Source organism: Phyllopteryx taeniolatus, chromosome 2 (assembly GCF_024500385.1).
Source record: "Phyllopteryx taeniolatus isolate TA_2022b chromosome 2, UOR_Ptae_1.2, whole genome shotgun sequence".
In the NCBI taxonomy this organism is placed as follows: domain Eukaryota; kingdom Metazoa; phylum Chordata; class Actinopteri; order Syngnathiformes; family Syngnathidae; genus Phyllopteryx; species Phyllopteryx taeniolatus.
The window spans coordinates 14,393,812-14,415,244 of record NC_084503.1 but is presented as its reverse complement, the minus strand read 5'-3'; the positions used below and the strand labels follow the sequence as shown (position 1 = coordinate 14,415,244).

General features: G+C 40.7%; 1 protein-coding gene across 2 annotated transcripts in view; it reads left to right on the top strand.

The window, feature by feature from the left end:
- lrrc4cb (leucine rich repeat containing 4C, genome duplicate b) overlaps positions 1-21,433 on the top strand; it is a 76,853-nt gene that overhangs the window by 26,402 nt on the left and 29,018 nt on the right. The window contains exon 2 of one of the 2 annotated variants that reach the window (XM_061762163.1): positions 2,809-2,940. The exons of the other annotated variant lie outside the window; for it this stretch is intronic. The gene's annotated coding sequence lies outside the window, so the exon portion shown is untranslated. The remainder of the gene's footprint in view (positions 1-2,808; positions 2,941-21,433) is intronic. 2 annotated transcript variants of the gene reach the window in all.

The following is a 21,433-nucleotide window of genomic DNA, read 5'->3' as shown; positions in this document are numbered from 1 at the left end:
CCAAAATATGACAACTTTGATGTACTGTATATTTCTCTGAAAATGAACTCAATAAATGTGTCTCCCCTGAGAAATGTAAAAGTCAAAACAAAAGCGAGTAATATTGAATGTTGTAGAAGTGTCATAAAAAAACATGCTCAAACGTAAACCTAAAAATGACATTAATGTTAAATTGATGTACTGTAGATACTGAGTCAGTATCCCTGTAGCCATTTTGGTTTTAGTTGTTATACTGCAGTGGTTGCTTTCCACAGAGTTAATTCATTTCAGCATGCATGCCTAGCTGCAGTTTTGCCTGTAAGCATTATTACAGGCAGGCCAATAAGCATTATTTTGATATCAGTAATTATTTGTCAAGAAATTTAAAGTTCAGTCACTGAATGATTGCCATCTCTCTGTATCGATCTTTGTTTCTGAATACCAAAATTGAAGTCAAGCTAAAAGAGATGTTATAAACATCTGAAATTATTGGAGAGCGGCCAGTGAATTCTTAACCCAGTCTTGCACTTCAGAGCTGCATAGTATTTCCTCTGTGGTTAGTCTGTAAATTCATATTTTTTGGCAGATATAATTATTAATCATAATCAGTAGTAAACTGGTAATGCTACTGCTCTGTATGTAAATGTAAGTACACATTTTAGAGGGAGCACATTATGGAAAAATATAGATTTTTTTTAACCTATATCTATATACTAGGCATTACACGATCAGGATTTTTGGGGCCGATCACCGATCAGCGAGTTTAAAAAAACGATAACCGATCACTGATCCGATCACAAGATGGAGCAAAGGCTAAAAATAAACTAGCTTTTGGATTCAAATATGCTGTACACGATGGCGACGTGGAGTAAATGTCTTTTGCAGAGCCGATCATCGGCAAATTATGACAATAAAGCCGATCAGCATAAAATGCTAATTATCGGCCGATACCGATCAGATCGGTGTCAATGAGAACAATGAGTCCCTGTAACTTATCATCATGGAACACCGATATAGTAATCCTCTGCTACATTGCGGTTCTTGCTTCACGGTCCTGCTATATTGCAGATTTTTAGTAGAGTTGTTGCTCTTTAATCTTTTACACTGTTTGTACAATATTTTTGTGTTTTCCATTGGACTTGCTCTCTCTCAATATGTTGTATGTGTTTAGGCCTTCCACGGTAGCAAATTTTTTAGAACAACATATTTTCCCAAAAACCCTCGAGATAAACGATAGTATCATTGACGTTTTTTTTTTTTTTATGCCATTGATATAATGACTTTAGAACATAATAAAGAATTGTACACAGCTTACAAATTTTGCTCTGGTAATCAAACATGAGCACAATTGTCTAATGTTCTCTCATTTAGTAAATAAAAGTAGACCTGCATTTCACAATAAGAGCAACTAAATAAAAAAAGAAAGTTATAGATCTTCAAATAAAGTGCTGAAATTAAGAAAAATAAAGTTTGAGTTTCCCGTTTTCTCTTTGGCATTTTGACACAACAGTGACGTCTCAAACAATTTCACATAATTTAATTTAACAAATCTTAACTGAACTGTTTTAGAGGTTATGTTTGTTCAAAACCTTTGTTTTTTCACTGAGAAGTACAAACAAAAGTGACTCTACCTGTTCCATTTTAAGCGGCATTTGTTCCAAATGTATTCTCCTTTTGTCGGTCATTTTCTGAGCTTTCTTCATCTTTAACTCAACTTACATGCTTTCTCCCTCTCTCTCTCCTTGTCTCTATCTGTGCGCAGTCAGCAAGTTCAGTAATTATAGCCTGATTTGATTGGCTGAAAGGGTGGCGGAACTCGCATGTGATTGGTTGGTACAATTCATCACTACCGTAAAAACCTGAAATATGTTGCGCCACTTAAAATAGAAGCACCCCGTATGTCTTGAATCATCTTTTTTGGCTAAGCTGTGGGTCTGTTTGGGACTGCTTCTGGGTCCGGATGAAGACCGTGAGTTAGTGACCTCTGTTTTAAACGATGTTGCAACAATCGAGTGAGCCAGAGTGAGCTGTTTAGCTCTAGCACACTAGCTCGTTAGCTTGCGAGCTAGCAAGCGTAATAAGTAGTTAACTTTCCCTAAAATGTCCCAGTTGTTTGCATCTATGGAGCCAGTACATCGCTGCATCATGAGCGGTGCGTCGGGTGTTACCACAACGATGAAAAGTTATCGAGTCCGGAAAAAAAATAAAATACAATCCATGTCTGTGCATGTATGATCTTAGACCAGCTGACTCGGAATAAGACAAATAGTCTTTGTTCTACTACAAGTTTCGGAAGGGTTCAGTTTATTCAAACTACAATGAAGAAACCTCAAGAGAGAAAAATATTTCCTTCATCTCCCTTCACCTCAAACCTCCTCTGTTTGGGTACATGATGACGATCCATTTTACTCTTGTTCCTCTCTGGCCACATTTGTTTGTTTTTCACCGACTTAACTCAAAGTTTTGCCACTTATAGATCATCACACAGGCCATATGTCACACAGTGACTCCAATGAGCAAAAAGCACACTGTATGTACCATTATGGTTGCATTATACTGTCCTTGTCACGAAAAAAAAAAAAAAGACAAGCCACATATTCGACAATTAAGAGACACTCTGCAGCTCGCAGCGCTAATGTTATGTTAGTGAAGTAGACAAACGTTAAGCTCACTGATTTGCGCTAACTTCAACTCTGTCTGACGCAGCGTCACACTCGGCGGAGAGAAAGGTCCGAGGTTACAACGAACGGGTGCTCGCCTTTCATTTCACTATGAAATGCTACCACACTTTCGCCATTTGTCTTTTTTCTCTCCCTCTTCTCAATACAGCGTCGCGTCTTGCAACGGCTGTCTTCCTGCCCCTCAATCGAACGCTTCAAGTCCGCGTCCACGCATCGGTGACTGTAAGCGCGTTGTGTCCCATACGCCATGCCTGCCTCCGTCTTCGCGACCATCTCCGCGGTAAACCGATTTGCAGTTTTGCTGTTCAATGTGTTTTCTGATGTGCAAAATGCGGATTTTGACCCGCAAACTGCGATTTGACACCGCTGAATTCGAGCCTTGCACACATACGTAGGTAAGCAATGTTATGCGTCAGTGGACGTTGTGCATCCCTGATCATTTTTGTGCATCTAGGACGCAGGATGCACATAAAACAAGATCCCTGTGCGCGTGTGCGTGTAGGTGTTTGTGTGTGTATACGCACATAAAGTGGGTACGCAAAGTTTTCAGACCCACTTAAATTTTTCACTCTTTGTTATATTGCAGGCGACACGGTGACCGACTGGTTAGAGCGTCTGCCTCACAGTTCTGATGAGCGGGGTTCAATCCCCGGCCCCGCCTGTGTGGAGTTTGCATGTTCTCCCTGTGCCTGCGTGGGTTTTTTCCGGGCACTGCGGTTTCCTCCCACATCCCAAAAAACATGCATGGTAGGTTAATTGACAACTCTAAATTGCCCGTAGGTGTGAATGTGACTGCGAATGGTTGTTTTTTTGTATGTGCCCTGCGATTGGCTGGCAACCAGTCCAGGGTGTACACAGCCTCCTGCCCGATGATAGCTGGGATAGGCTCCAGCACGCCCGTGACCCTAGTGAGGAGAAGCGGCTCAGAAAATGGATGGATGGATGGATGGATGTTATATTGCAGCCATTTGTTAAAATGATTTAAGTTAATTTTTTTTCCTCATTAATGTACACACAGCACCCCATGTTGACAGAAAAAAACTGTTGAAATTTGTGCTGATTTATAAAAAAAGAAAAACTGAAATATCACACAGCAATAAAAATTCAGACCCTTTGCTGTGTATATTAAACTCGGATGCTGTCCATTTCTTCTGATCATCCTTGAGATGGTTCGACACCTTCATTGGAGTCCAGCTGTGTTTGATTATACTGATTGGACTTGATTAGGAAAGCCACACACCTGTCTATATAAGACCTTCCAGCTCACAGTGCATGTCAGAGCAAATGAGAATCATGAGGTCAAAGGAACTGCCTGAAGAGCTCAGAGAAATAATTGTGGCAAGGCACAGATCTGGCCAAGGTTACAAAAAAATTTCTGCTGCACTTAAGGTTCCTAAGAGCACAGTGGTCTCCATAATCCTGACATGGAAGATGTTGAAATGGAACCAAATTGAGCATCTCTGGAAAGACCTGAAAATGGCTGCCCACCACCGTTCACCACCCAACCTGACAGAACTGGAGAGGATCCGCAAGGAGGAATGGCAGAGGATCCCCAAATCCAGGTGTGAAAAACTTGTTGCATCATTCCCACTAAATACTGAGAAAAGGGTCTGAATACTTATAGCTGTGTGATATTTCCGTTTTTCACGGTCGAGGACTGGTTGGCACATCAGCCTCACAGTTCTGAGGACCGGGGTTCAATCCCCGGCCCCGCCTGTGTGGAGTTTGCATGTTCTCCCCACGCCTGCGTCCCAAAAACATGCATGGTAGGTTAATTGAAGACTCTAAATTGCCCGTAGGTGTGAATGTGAGTGCGAATGGTTTTTTGTTTATATGTGCCCTGCGATTGGCTGGAGACCAGTTCGGGGTGTACCCCGCCTCTCGCCCGAAGATAGCTGGGATAGGCTCCAGCACTCCCGCGGCCCTAGTGAGGATAAGCGGCTCAGAAAATGGATGGATGGATATTTTTTTTTGTCTCAGTGCTTGCAAAGAAGTAGCCATTAGGCCTAGTATCACCAGGGCCATTTAACAAAGCTCATTTGCATTGACACACCTGTATTGGACTTCTTCCAAACCAGCCACCTTAACAACTCATGATGAACAGAAATGCACCTCCCCCTCCCCAACCTCGCTCTACAGAGAAAAAAATATCATTGGGTCGACTCTTAACCTGTCGAAGTTTTAGGAGTTCTATAGGCATGCATTCGAGGAATCTCTGTGTGTTGACACAATACTTCTACTGGCCAACATCATTAAAATCCTTCACATATGATAATTTAGTATCACACTTCTTCATGGCTTGACTACAGAATTTAAAGTTTAACTATAGTTTAGTATGACAGAACACAACTCAATGTGTCATTACGTTAAATACAGCTTCAACCTGCAGCTATACCCTGATAATTAAATGTGCAATGAAAGACGTTGATTTAATTTGCATCTGACAAAGTTGTTGTTTCAGTTTCGTTTTGTAATTAATTTCTGAACTGAAGGTCTGAAATATTTTTTTAATGCTGCCTTTTTGGCAAATAGTCATGTGATATTCACAAGTTGAAACACCAATATTAACAACCATTAATGTGTCCCGGCGGACGACTGGTTAGAGCGTCAGCCTCACAGTTCTGAGGACCGGGGTTCAATCCCCGGCCCCGCCTGTGTGGAGTTTGCATGTTCTCCCCGTGCCTGCGTGTGTTTGCTCTGGGCACTCCGGTTTCCTCCCACATCCCAAAAACATGCATTAATTGGAGACTCTAAATTGCCCGTAGGTGTGACTGTGAGTGCGAATGGTTGTTTGTTTGTATGTGCCCTGCGATTGGCTGGCAACCAGTTCAGGGTATACCCCGCCTCCTGCCCAATGATAGCTGGGATAGGCTCCAGCACGCCCGCGACCCGAGTGAGGAGAAGTGTTTCAGAAAATGGATGGATGGATGGATAATGTGTCCCTTGAGGGTAGTCAAATGTTAATGCTCCTTTACTGTATATCGAACACGGAACTTAATGAATGTAGAGGGCTGCACACTGACGAACACCCCAAGCAGTGCTCAATGCCTTGCTTGACAGCACCTCAGTTGTGCTCAGGAAGCAAACTGGCAGCTGTCCAGTGCCAGTCCCAATTTCCATACTTCGGTCCACAGTGGGACTTGACCCGAACACTGTCTGCTCAACAACCAATTGTTCGTAATCTGAGCTACTGCCGCTGTTGTGGAGATTGTATTGACCTTGTGTTGTGATTGAGTGTTGTAACTTGGAACAGAAAAACACTGTGCCACTGACAGTCACAAATAAGCGACACAATGAATAATATATAATGCATCAACAGATAGTCTGTGACACAATGCAATATTTTAATTAGAGTTCGACTTTATCTGAACTGGTGCTGTATGAGTTGCCGGTTTCATTCTACATGATCTGGTTTATGGCCGAAGAAACAGGCTCACCTCATGATCCATTTCGTGCACATAATGCGACTGAGATGGTGATACTCCATTAGTCTTCATTAAGCTATTGCTTAGGCTGAATATGACCTCTTCTGGTTTAAGGTATAAGAAAACAGTCTACAAGGTAGCGTCTTATTCAGAGTAACAACTTCAGCGTATCTTAATAGAAGTGGCAATCAGAAACCTTATTGAGAGCTTGCAGATTGCTTAATATATTGAGGTACATTTTGCTGACTGATGCAAGGTGTATCCCTTTCAGCTTTCTATTCAATGCCATCTGTAGACCTAATCTAATTTGATATACGATGTATGCAATTTGCAGCCATTGTAAGGACATGTCAGCCTCTGTTAAAATCTACGAATCAGCATTCTGTAGCATTTTCTCTCCTCTCATATTAGCGCTTCATTTGGATTGGCTGAGTTAGTTCACTCTTGTTTCTCAACTCAAACTGAGACTGTGAGTTCTGCCAGTGTTGTTTTGATAACAGTTGAGGCTTGTGAAATAAAATAAAATGTTCTTAATTCTTAAAGTACAAATGTAACTGTAGTAAATGTGTATGGTATTTTATCCATGGACATCTTTGAAATATTTTTTTGTCATGTATTTACTTTTATGTCCCAAAGAAAGATGTTTAATTTAATTGAGTAGAAATTGTGATCTCCATTTCCTCTACTTTTTCATATGATGCGTTTGGTCAATTCTTACAAGTTACACTAAGGAAATGACCAGTGGAGACACTACCTTGATATAAGGTGACTGTTTGCTCAAGCAGTATTTTTCCTTTCACAAAGTCCTCACTGCAGACATCCTTAGGGAACCTTGAAAGTAGGCTTTACACGATCAGGATCACCGATCAGCGAATAAAAAAAAAACAATAACTGATCCGATCACAAGATGGAGCAATGTGTCTATTTAAATGACATGTTCATTTACTTAATTGCTCAAAAATTATATTTACCAGAATTCTATCTTTGTTCATCTATATAGGCCAGTAAAGGCATAGTGACAGACAGAACAAATAAATGCTCTTCTATTAGATGGCAGGAAGTACACACAGTTATTAATGCATCCACCTTTAGTGACATGTTTGTTTGTTGGTGTGCCATGAGATTTTTCCATTGTAACATGTGCCTTGGCTCCATAAAGGTTGGAAATCACTGCTCTACTCAGGTCATGTATTCTAATAATTCAGGTCAAACCAAGAATACAACATGACAGAAATAATGGGTGCTAACTTACTGTAATTAAATTACTTTATTACTTCACACACATCGGAATTTTAGAGCATGATTCGACAGAACGCCGGTACAACCGTTAGTGCTAGCACTAGCTTGCTAGGCTACATTGTAAGTGTTTGAGTTGACAAGATAAAGCCCAGTGATCATAAAAAACGGGATGCGGTGGTATCGGAATACAAGATTTTATTGCAGTAGTCTGACATAGTGCAATTGTGAAAGAGCAAATTTGTCTTGTCGTCTGACCCGGGCAATGCGTCTGTCTCAGATGTCTCAGAACAGTGTGTGAGTTAAATTTAATATGAAATGTCCTCTGCACCCTATCCTTAGTCTCCTAACTGTGGGTTAACAAAAGGTGTTTGGCATTTGCAAGGCTCTGAAGATTGATGCGGGCCATTGCAGACACCAGCATGTTAGCGTGTCGCAGCCATTTAGAGGATTGCTCGTGTAATGCCATCTGTATTCAGGGGCTGAGCATCCACTTTTACAGCAGGGCAGAGAAAGAGAGAGAGAGAGAGAGAAAGAGAGAGAGAGAGAGAGAGAGAGAGAGATGATAGACTGCAGCCAAAATCTGTCGCTTGTCCTTTATCATCCTTTCAGTCATCTGCCAGTCACTTTCATCCATTTAGTATCACGCCACAAGCCTGTAAATGTTAATTGAGGAAACAATTCACTATTACAGGAAATCTGTAAGATAAAATCCTTTGTTAACATCTGGCACAAGCTCTATCATACACATTTGCCTGAGGTATGAAAAAACAGATTCATAAAAATAGATGGGTTGAGTTGTGTAATACAGTAATATATCTATCCATACTCAATGCAGTGTATTCTTTAATTGTACGTACATTTAGTGGCACTGGTTGAAACTCCGGGGGGGGGAGGGTCCCGATCCGATCTTTAAAATCCGATTGGTCCGTTGTCGGCAAAAAGAGTATCAGAATATATCGGACTGGATCTAAAATCTCTGATTTTACCAGTCTTATACAAGCAGTCCATTCCATGCAACGCTCCAGCACTTCTATCCAGCAGTGTCCAGATAGCATGCAAAGCCCACATAATCAGAACAACAGGTTGCTAAGGTGCTACCATAGTAGCAAGGAGTAAGAGTGAATGTTGCTTGCTTTATGTCGTTTATTGGCACTCCAGTTGAAGTTTAATGTAAAACTGACCACACATAACAAAAGAATTACACCAATTGAATTTTCAAATACATCACAGACTTTGTTAGAGACTGTTCACAAAAATCGATAGCTCAAAGTTAACACACAATGAATTAAAAGCACCAGTGACAAGCTAACAAAAATTAGCATCGAACAAGAGGCACTTGCATCTCTCTCAAAATAATGAATATTGGAATAGAAATGCTCTATAAACACATACAAACAGGCAATATGGAAATTACTAACTCTGCATATATTCTTCAAACTCAATAAAAAAATGAGTTGTAATAACAATATTCGATCGTGACGACTTCTACTTTTTTTGTTACTGCAAGTGTTTACATCATTGCGTGTATCACACTGCCCCTCAAAGGCCAAGAAGTGCACAGTAGGAAGGGCGATCCCAACAAAGCACACAGAGACAGCTAAGCACCTCGAGCTTAGCACATGTTGAGAAAGCAAATGTTGTTCCCACCATATACTGACAGTAAAAAAATTAACTGAATTGAACTTTAATTGTTATTTTGCACTTTAAAAGTATAATTTGGATTCTTTTTTTTAAGGTTATTTGTCATGGTCTTCCAATTTATATATATTTTTTATTTAATCCATTCAATTGTAGAATATGCTTATGTTTAAGTTAAGCAGTGCTGATGTATATTCTTTGTCATTATTGGTTTTATTGAAGTTATTTTTCAGCATTAGCCTTGCCTTGCTTGTGCACCTTTGGATTCTCCTGCGCAGACTACTGATGCACCCATCAAGTGTAAACAGGGAATTTGTGCGCAACCACCAAAGAAGCGTGACTCACTGAAGTCAGAGGTCGGTTGTAAATCACAATGATCATCATCATCGTTTTCCTGAGACCTGTGAATGTCAAGCAAATCCATTTGAAAAATATACCAGCCTTTAAATATAAAAATACCCTACGTACTGTAGCAGATGTGTCATCGCCAGTGGGATGTGCACGCCGCTACATCTAACACAACACACTTTGAAGGAAAGCATGTGTTTTTTAAAATTCTGTATGAAATAAATCCAATAAAATAATTTAATCTGCATACTGTCCTTATGACTGAATGCAAGTTTGTAGGTTCATCAATAAAAATGGGGCGTGCCTGCTGTACAGCTCACCGGTGCCCAAACTTCCTTGCCCCACTGATCAGGCGAATCATTTTAACTTATTTGACAACTGACATAGAAGCAAATAAAAACAAATGATTCAATATCTAACTAATTTTTGCAACATTACGATGATTGTAGTTATAATAGTGGGAGCCCTGGCTTTAAAAAAAAAAAAAAACCTCCAGCAAGTTTGAACTTAATCTAATCGCAGAGGTGGAAAAAAGTACACTGACACGGATATTTTATCGTAAGTAATAAGATAGCTTAATAGCCTATAATATGTCGACATTCATCCGTCGGCATAATGTGATAAGGACACATTATGTCCAATGGGCAGTCAGTGAGCGCCGCTGAGGGTTGGGGAGCATTATGTGCCAGGTGTGTCCCACACATTTAAAAAAACATGCAATATAATTTTTTAGCTTTACATGGCGCTGGACTTTTTACAGCTTGTGAAGTTTGAAAGAGGAAACGTGTTTAAGTTCACAGGATAATTTGCGAAGAATGTGCGCAAGGCCACATTAGCGAGGAAGGATTTTAGGGTTTCCCACCCAGAGTGTATATCTTGCTTGAGGATGCCTAAACCAGTGATTCCCAACCAGTGTGCCGTGGCACATTAGTGTGCCGTGAGCGCTTTTCAGGTGGGACGTGGGAAATTATCAAATTTTGCTTAATTGCTCAAAAAAATATTTATTTACAAGAAATAATGTATCTTTGTTAATCTATTTATGCCAGTGAGGGATAGTGATGGACAGAACAAATAAATACTCTTCTATTAGATGGCAGGAAGTAAATACAATAAATAATGTATCCACTTTTTGTGACATTTTTTTTGTTGGTGTGCCGTGAAATTTTTCAATTGTAAAATGTGTGCCTTGGCTCCATAAAGGTTGGAAATCACTGGCCTAAACGACAGATTTGAGCGGAATACTGTGGCTCTAAAAGGTGTTTCTATTGCATTGAAAAAAAAGTGTTTGCTAATTGCTAATTCTAGAAGCAAAGTCAACTTTTGGATTAATGTTCTGTTTGCGTCTGGTCTGAACGTAGCATAAGAGGTAGTGGCTTGCCTCGGGTATTGTCTTATGTATGTAAGTATTGTCTTATATATTCAGTGCTTCGGACATGAAAGAGACCCCCAGCTGGTCTCTAGACGGCGCCTGGACACAGCTATGTGGTCCCAGGAACCACTTTTAACAATCCGAAATGAGAAGTATCGTGGTTTTAAACCATCACAATTGTCCATCCATCAATTTTTTTTATACTGTTTGTCCTCATTAGAGGTGAGCTGGGGCCTATCCAAGCTGACGCTGGTCGAGAGGTGGGATACCTTCGACTGGTTCGCAGTCATCTCAGACAAACAACTATTCACACTCACAATGGTCAATTTAGAGTCTTCATTTAACCTTAAAAGCATGTTTTTGGTATGTGGGAGGGAACCTGGAGTAGCCAGAGAAAATCCACACAGGCAAACTAAGCTACTTCATTCAAACTCCAGACAGCGGGGTCAGAGCTGAGATTCAAACTTGAAAGCTCTTGGTTGTGAGGCAGGCGTGCTAACCACTAGCTGACAGTGCTGCCTAGTCACAAATCTGGCATTGAAAAATGCTGAACTTCAAATGAGTCCTTCAAATGTTGCAGCTGACAAACCAATGTATGACTACTGTCATTGTTGTACCTGAACGAGTTCAATGAACAAAAGTTCATGAAGTAGTTCATATTTTGTACGAACGTGAACTGAACTTAGTTCATTTCTGCCTGATGAACATAATTGAGAGCGCACTCATTCTGGCGTCAAAGAACGGTTTTCAAACGAAGGTTCATTTTCATTCAAGAATGCCAGGTTTTTGTTAGGGACTTCCAGGAAAAAAACATCTGAACATAGTATATACGAACCTTTATATGTTGGCAGAGAAAAGCTGTACTTGGCAACCGATTCAGTGCGGCCACAGCCGCCATCCATGGCAGGCACGTCGCAGCTGCATGTCAGTGTGAAGTGTGTTCAGGGACACTGCATAAATGGGAGTAAATGTCTTCGTTGGTTCTTTTGTAGTGCAGTACTTAATAGTAAAAAATGATTAGGCCTACTACGGAAAATTATTATTTGTATCAAAATGATTGTTAATATTCTGTACGATCACACTGTCATAATATAGAATTTATTATTTTGTAATATAGGAATAGATTAAAAAAAAAAAATCTTAATATAGTCAGCCAGAACTGCAAGGAATGCAAAGTTATCAATGTCCTTTCACCATCGTTCCTGTCATACTGTATTGAATGTTTTTGTTTGCACATTAAGGACAAAAGTCCTGTTTTGTTTTAATTCCTCATTTTTTTAAAAAAACATTCAATCAACACGTTTTCCCTCATGTTTTTGAGATTTTAGGGTGAAAGCTGCAGCTTGCTACTAGTGTGGGCTGAATGAGTGGTAACAATAGGAAAATTAAATGCCAGTATCTTTAGGGTAATAGCCCGTCAGCAACATATTGAGAAAAAACAAAAAATAACTAGGTTCTTGTTCATTTTTTGAAATGGTGAACATAGTTCAAAATTTTGCATTAAGAACTGTGAACGGAAACTAGTTCATTTTTGGAACGGTGAGCTAAACTTTGAACTTGTTCGCTTAGAATGAAAATTTGACTGATTTTTTTCTATAATACTTTGGGAAACCGAGGTCATCTGAATTAGGATGGGTTAGGCTCCACCCCAAAGCCCAGGGATAAGATTATACAGAAAATGAACTGATTTATTTTCCAGTAAAATGTTTTTTTTCTTTTTTTAAATCTTAAACTATACTTCTGCTTAAAAATTATACTTTATGCATGTGTATCAAATAAATTGTGCAGTATGTCTAGAGGTTTCAAGGAAACTGGTAACATATGAATCTCTGGGACAAAGTTTCAATCACACGGCTGAGGTGTTGAGCAAGAAAGCTTTTTCTGGTGAGCGTTTATACACAGTTTGTTTAAAAATACAAAGGTGAGGTAAATTCAGTGTCAATGATGGTGTAGTGGTACATTTGCCTGACTTCGGTGCAGGCAGCATGGTTCAGTTACCACTCAGTGACAGTGTGAATGTGAGTGTGAATGGTTGTCTGTCTCTATATGTGCCCTGTGATTGACTGGCAAGCAGTCCAGAGTGTAGTCTGCTTTTTGCCTGAAGTCAGTCACGATAGGCTGCAGCTCACCGTGACCCTGAACAGGATAAGCAGTATTGAAAATGGATGGATGGAAGGTTTACACATACAATAGATGCTGGCAAAATTATGATGATGTAATATGATGTTAATGCAAATTCCTTGTGTGTTTTTTGGACATACTTGGCAAATAAAGATGATTCTGATTCTGATGCCAAACGGAATATTTGTGTCCTCTATTTGTATGTAGGGTGTCGTTCTTGTGGAACAATTAAAAGTCAGCTGCATTTGAGGTCTGATAAATACACCATTAAACAAATTAATTCATGTGGGAAACGTAAGCCCACCTCTCGTTGATACTTGTTAAAGCCATTGGAAACAAATCTCCGACATCAAGATTTTCAAATTCCTAAATGAACGGGAAACTGAGAAGTTATATGCAGATGCATGCAGAGGGTCGTCAACGTAAACTGTTGGGTTAGTGAGTCGAGCCAAATGAAAATTAAGAGTCTTTAAATTGTTATTGACTTCTCACTACATGACACAGTGCTTTGTCCAAAATTTACAAGGACTACCCTGCTTTATTATCACAATGCACAGAATGCCATTATGTTAACTCATAATGACATAAATCAACTTATTGCAGATAGGTTCTGTGTATATTATTATTTAATATCAAATATTTTCCATGTCATTCCTAATAAAAAGTTGCATGACTTCAAAATTGTCTTATTCTAAACATACAAAAAGAGGATTATTTTATTTTTTTGTGAAATTGTAATTTAGGAATGCATTATTCTGCTGAAATTAAATTAATTATAAATGTTTAACCTTTTTAAAATAAAAAAAACTATGAAAGCTAAGTACCAAGTCAATCTGAGTGTGGCATATATTATCACTTAGTGAGAAAAATGGTGACGTGTTAAATACATATTTCAGCCACTGTATACACAACTAGTCAATTTTTACCTTCCGCTGCAGATTTGTTTTTGAGCCGCATGCAAATCAGGTTGCACGTGATTCAGTATAAAATCCATCAATTTTCTGTATAGCTTATCCTGTCACGGCCTATCCCCGCTGACTTTTGGGTGAGATGAAGACCACAGCCTGGATTGGTCGCTAGTCAATCTCAGGGCGCAATAGAAAATATTCACTTTTATAAATGCCAAACACACTGGAGTTTTGGTTGTGAGTGTGTCAAATTAACATGGGCAGAATTCCATCCATCCATTGTCAACACCGCTTATCCTGGTTAGAGTCGCAGGCCACTGGAGCCTTTCCCAGCTGACTTCGGGTGAAAGGTGGCCTATACCCTGAACTGGTCGCCAGTTAGTCACAGGGCACATATTGACATGGACAACCATTCGTACTCACATTCACACCGTCACTTTGTGGGAACTGAGCCCACGCTGGCCGCACTAAAGACAGGCGAGTGTACCACCACACCATCAGTGACGTTGGGCAGATTTTCATTCGAGGCAATAATGCTTTGTCCAGTCATCCTTGTGGTTGAATAGTTTTCACTGATTGCTAATTGTTATTGAGATAAAAAAAAATAACAAAAATACCCTTTGTATTGCCTGTGGTACAAAACAGAGGAAAGGCAGCTTTATTTATATACTGCATTTCATACACAATGTAACTTAATGTGCTTTACATGAAAAGTATTAAAAGTACAACATTTAAAAGAATTGAAAAACAAAGATTTGGCCCTTATTTTTTATTATACTTTTTGTATGTTATCTTTTTTATATACCACTAATCCTCACTAGTGTTATGGGTAAAATGGACCCTATCCCAGCTGAATTTGGTTCCTGGTCATCAGCCAATCATAGTGCACATATAACGAACAATCATTCACATTAAGGACAATTTTGAGTATTCAATTAACCTATGAACCATGTTTTTTGAATGCACAAAAAAGCCAAAGTACCCGGATAAAACCTGCTCTGTGCTTGCCTGGGCTCTCTAGTTAATAAAGATGACGAGCAAAAATAGAGATCTCCCATGGTCAGCGTGGCAGCTTCGCTTGATTATTACAGACGCTCTCTGCCATGACAAGCATGTCCCCCGCATACACGCCTGATGTCTTTCAGCCGTAACCTATCAACACAAGATAAATCACCCTGTATTTTACAGCATACAAATGTGATCACTTTGCTGCGTGGGACAAAATTCCAGTGTTGGTACACTGGTACGCATGTGTTTTACAGCAAATAGAAATGAAAACAGTCGTGAGATTAAAACATACAAAAAAGGCTTACTGTGAGTAGATATTTTTTTTCGATATGCAATCGAGCTGAACTAGACAGGAATAAATGTGTGCATCGCAGACACACAAATGCACTTTCTAAACAATATATTTCTGATATAAATGAGCTCAGGAAGGATCAAAACAGCAATGTGATCTTTTCTTTTACTTAATATTTTACAGACAAAATATATTAATGTACTGTATGTTGTGACAAATTCCAACTTCATTGTTGTGTTGTAATTAATTACTTTGCTTATACAACATGATTAATAGACAAAATGTATTAATTAATTATTCATAGGTCAGTGCACATTTGCATTTTTTCTCGCTAAGACGTCAGCCTTTGTAGCCACTGCATCAGAAGAGTTCAGCAAGGTCCATCCTTGCAACACACAAACATGATTCACAAAATCCTAAAGCCCTTTTAAAATATTGTGCATAGAAAACCTGTCTGTAATAGCTCCTTCCATTTTGGAGAAAGCCCTGATTTTAATTACTATACATGGTGAATTAGCTAGTGAATAATGAATGGATTCCTCACACGAAGTGCTCTGACTGCAAATGCTCTTGCACTTCTCCCACTCTGCAACCTCTTCACACACTACCAATGTCGCATTCTGATCCTGCCTTTTCCCCCCCTCAGTAACACCCGCTCCCTCCCTAACCCTGCCACATGCATGCACACACAATTTCATCCCATCTTTGCTTTTCTCACTCAGATTTGATTAGATTTTCCTCCGTGAGGAATTATTTAGTGATGAGAGGAAAGGATTAGACAGAGACAGAGCAAGGCTCCAGGATAGGAAGGGACAGATAGTGTTTCCCAAGGGAATGAGAGAGAAGCAGAATGGTGCTTCGAGGAAAGTCAGTGAAAAAAACTGACGGATTAAGGTGCTGTTGGAGCTGTAGACACGGGTGACTAACTTAAAATTCCATTCAAACAGATAAGAATTGTCACCGTTGTACAACTATAGGAACATACATGTCATAGTGATACAACTAGAAGGCTTCGGAGGGTTGAAACACATCAAGCAAAGAAAGTCTCCATGGAGTTTGTGTCCTTTCCTTATCTGTGTCTTTTTCTTTTTTTCCCCCCTTCACTGCCACTCCAGTTTTTCTCTGTTTTCCAGAGACAGGCATGACAAGTAAAGTGGAGACTAAAGTGCCTGTAGGTGTGAATGTGTTTGTCTGTCGATATGTGTTCGCACTGACTGCCGACCCGACAGGTCAGGCTCTCACTCGTGCATACAAGGTGACCAAAGCTCACAATAAACTTCACAACAATATCAGCGTACCAGCCACTAGAGAGGTTTGCCTCAGGGTAACTGGGATTCAATTAAATAGAAACGGTGTCAGACATGAAAAGATAACCCATGGTACGGTTAGCCCGGGATTAAGTTTAACAGTGTGGACAATTAATGTAGTATGATGTCTACTGTGGTTGGAACTGCAGCACTGTGTCAAAGTTCATTAACATCTAGACTAGAGTACAGTCGTGTAAAGATGTCACCATTGTTACCCTCATAATGTTATAGTAGCTACCTACGATAAGGACTCACAACGGCCCTCATTAGATTGCAGACCTTCAACAAGGCACAACACTGCACTTCGTCATAGCATAAAACTAAATGTCATCATTAAGATTATTGCAATGTCCACTTAAAATGTAAGAAAATTAAAATATCTCACAATGCCAACAGTTCAGCAGAATTTCAGTATCCACACTTATTTGGAGCCAAAATGTAATGGTGCCTTCTTTGTTCCCCATGCCCTACCCTACACAAAGTTTCATATAAATTTTTTGGTCAGGTGGGGAGTAATTAGACTACATTTTAAACATCTCCGAAAAGATTTTAGTTTCTGGCATGTGTAAAATCACTAGTCACACTCACACAACCCTCCGTACAGTATTGCATTTAAGGGTGTCCATCCATCCATCCATCCATTTTCCAAACCGCTTATCCTCACTTGGGTCACCGGCTTGCTGGTGTCAATCTCAGCTAACTCTGGGCAAGAGGCGGGGTACACCCTGAACTGGTCGCCAGCCAATTGCAGGGCACATATAAACAAACAACCATACACACTCACATTCATGCCTACGGGCAATTTAGAGTCTTCTGTTAACCTACCATGCATGTTTTTGGTATGTGGAAGGAAACCACAGTACCCGGAAAAAAACCCACGCAGGCAAGGGGAGAACATGCAAACTCCACACAGGCAAGGCCGGGATTTGAACCCGGGTCAACATAATACATACCCCATTTGAACGCCACTGCCCCCAACAGTGGTAATATAGCCCAATAAAGAACGGTACACTAGTGCAAAAAGGTCATGAAGAATTAGGTTTGTTTATGATGATGTTTGAAACAGTTCGACCTAAATCTGTGACCAATTTTTGTATGAATATGACAAATCATCAGGCAACAAAACACCCAGTTTAATCAGTTTCATTACATAACATCCATCCATCCATTTTCTGTACCGCTTTATCCTCACCAGCGTCGCTGGTGTGCTGGAGCCTATCCCAGCTATCTTCGGGCGAGAGGCGGGGTACACCCTAAACTGGTCGCCAACCAATTGCAGGGCACATATAAACAACCATTCGCGCACACATTCACACCTAAGGGCAATTTAGAGTCTCCAATCAACCTACCTTGCATGTTTTTGGGATGTGGGAGGAAACCGGAGTGCCCAGAGAAAATCCACGCAGGCACGGGGAGAACATGCAAACTCCACACAGGCGGGCCGGGATTTGAACCCCGCTCCCCAGAACTGTGAGGCAGATGTGCTAACCAGTCTACACCGCGCCCGTTACATAACATTCAGTATAAAATGGGAAAAAAATGCATTGCAATGACACATTAAGGACGGACTGACAGGGATGCATATTTTGGCACACCACCAGCCTTTAACAGCTTATTAGCATGCCAGCTGAGACTTCTTACCATGAAGGAATAATGAAAGAGAAAACATGATGGACTGCCTACCGTAGGCTGTCAATACTGGCTACACACAATCAATCATCCATCAGCAGCAACAAAATTCACATATAACAACCAACAAGAGTGCGCAGCGTCTGCCGTCATAGATAAGAAAATACTTCAGCTATAAAACAAACAGCATAACATTCCTGCCTCCATTGTTATCGCCATAAGTGCGATAGTGCAAAAGTTAAGAATGCATGTAATGTTCGTAGGGCAAAAGTACTGCAATAACAACAAAAAATGCAGGTGTCGCAAATGACCTTGTGAAGGCAGAACAATAATCTGGCTCATGGTGATGATTTGTGAGCCTCTTGGTAGCTCCCAGCCTTTTTGAGACACTGTGTATGCAGCTTACATCCATCTTTTGCAAAATAGTTTACTGCCACTTGAGCAATTGCATTTCCCCTGCTTTGACTTTAAGATGCTCTACCACAAAGCGCCGTGCATCCTTGGCCGGATGATCAAAGCATCTTAACAGAGCGAAAAGAATAGAGTACGTTGTTGAGGTGGGGGGAGAAAAATCAAAATGCCGTAGTGAGAAAATGCCCACTCTCCCCCATTATTGAGTCCAAATATATTTGATGATGGTTATTTTTAAACAGACCTTAATCCTCTGCTCCTCCTTCATTGTGAGTTAGATAATTATCGTAATCTGGTCAGAGAGAATTTAATTTTCCCAGCGATAAATTATTGCAGTGGGATGGACTTGTTGGCTTATGTAAGGAAATGTTCACTGTCCTCGAAATGTAAGCGTTCAGTGAGAGCTCAACATTATAACATTGTTCAAAAGCTACTTTTGGAACTTTAAGTCGCTAATTAGCACAAGTGTCACCAGGAAACCTTATGATATGATGGCAAGGATATATTTCAGATGAATAGTTATCATTGTAGTGTACTTTTTGTTCCGAGCATGAAAAAAAATTACATTTAGGCTAAAGTTAGTACTTTAAGCTTCACTTGTACAAAACTCTACAGTATGTCTGGATGGGTTTCATCTTGGATCAAATATTTTCCTTTGAATTAGGATGTTTCCAACCAACAAAGTACTATATGTAATGTTCTTCCACTGCCCTTGAGCAACAACGTGGTTCCCAGCTGACTCTTGGCCAGGATCGCTGGGAGTAAAGATGCCCCTCTGTGACCTCCCTTGAGAGAGCGAGTGTAAGGAGAATTCCTCCGCAGGGATCAATAAACAAACTACATCTTCACCACCTCACTGAGCTGGTTGCAGAACTGAAAAAAAAGAAAGGTTTGCTTGCATTCACCCTTTGACCAAAGTATGCAATTTTCGCGATGACTTTTCTCTATTCATTTTGTGTTTATGTGAGAATGTTAATGAATTACCCACAGGCTGATGAGTCAAATTAAGCTTTTGCTGAATAATAAAAAAGGAAGAAGTTCTTCTTTCCATTTCGGCTTGTCCCGTTAGGGGTTGCCACAGCGCGTCATTCATGTCTTACCTCATGACATCCATCAACTTTCTCTTTGTTCTTCCTCTAGCTCTCTTGCCTGGCAGCTCCATCCTCATCATCCTTCTACCAATATACTCACTATTTCTCCTCTGGACGTGTCCAAACCATTTAAGTCTTCTCTCTCTAACTTTGTCTCCAAAACATCTAACCTTGGGTGTCCCTCTGATGAGCTCATTTCTAATTTTATCCAACCTGGTCACTCCGAGAGCAAACCTCAACATCTTCATTTCCGCCACCTCCAGCTCTGCTTCCTGATGTCTCTTCAGTGCCACTGTCTCTAATCTGTACATCATGGCTGGCCTCACCATATAAACTTTATAAACTTTGCCCTTCATCCGAGCAGAGACTCTTCTGTCAGATAACACACCCGACACCTTCCAACCTGCTTGGACCCATTTCTTCATTTCCTGACAACACTCACCATTGCTCTGGACTGTTGACCCCAAGTATTTAAAGTCCTCCACCCTTGTTATCTCTTCTCCCTGTAGCCTCACTCTTACCCCTCCACCCCTATTATTCATGCACATATATTCTGTTTTATTTCAGCTAATCTTCATTCCTCTCCTTTCCAGTGCATGCTTCCATCTTTCTAACTGTTCCCCCACCTGCTCCCTGCTTTCACCGCAGATCACAATGTCATCTGGAAACATCATGGTCCACGGGGATTCCAGACTAACCTCATCTGTCAGCCTATCCATCACCACTGCAAACAGGAAAGGGCTCAGGGCTGATTTCTGATGGAGTCCCACCTCGACCTTAAATTCCTCTGTCACACCTACAGCACACCTCACCGCTGTTCTGCTGCCCTCCTGTCCTGTATTATTCTAACATACTTCTCTGCCACTCCAGACTTCCGCATGCAGTACCACAGTTCCTCTCTTGGTACTCGTCATAGGCTTTCTCCAGATCCACAAAGACACAATGTAGCTCCTTCTGATCTTCTCTGCACTTCTCCATCAACACCCGCAAGGGAAATAATGCATCTGTGGCACTCTTTATAGGCATGAAACTATACTGTTGTTCGCAAATACTCACTTCTGTCCTGTGTCTAGGCTCCACGACTCTTTCCCATAACTTCATCGTGTGGCTCATCAACTTTATTCCTCTATAGTTCCCACAGCTCTGTACATCACCCTTGTTCTTAAAAATGGGAACCAGCACACTTCCTCTATTCCTCAGGCATCTTCTCACCCGCTAGAATTCTGTTGAACAAGCTGGTCAAAACCTCCACAGCCACCTCTCCTAGATGCTTCCATACCTCCACAGGGATGTCATCAGGACCAACAGCCTTTCCATTTTTCTTCCTCTTGAGTGCCTTTCTAACTTCCCCCTTACTAATCATTGCTACTTCCTGGTCCACCACACTTGCCTCTTTTGTTCTTCCTTCTCTCTAATTTTCCTCATTCATCAACTCAAAGTATTATTTCCATCTATCCAGCACACTACTGGCACCAGTCAACACATTTCCATCTCTATCCTTAATCACCCTAACATGCTCCACATCCTTCCAATCTCTATCCCTCTTGTCTGGCCAACTTGCATAGATCCTTTTATCCTTCTTCAGTGTCCAACCTGGCATACATGTCATCATATGCCGCTTTTCTGGCTTTTGCCACCTCTACCTTTGCCCTACATCGCATCTCAATGTATTGCTTTTGCCTCTACTCGGTCCTCTCAGTGTCCCACTTCTTCTTAGCTAGCCTCTTTCCTTGTATGATTTCCTGTACTGTGAGGTCCACCACCAAGTCTCCTTCTCTCCTTTCCTGTCAAAAGATACACCAAGTACTCTCCTGCCTGTCTCTCTGATCACCTCGGCTGTAGTGGTCCAGTCTTCTGGAAGCTCCTCCTGTCCACCGAGAGCCTGTCTCACCTCTTCCCGAAAAGCCGCACAGCACTCTTTGTTTCTCAGCTTCCACCAGATGGTTCTCTGCTCTGCCTTTGTCTCCTTAATCTTCCTCCCCACCAC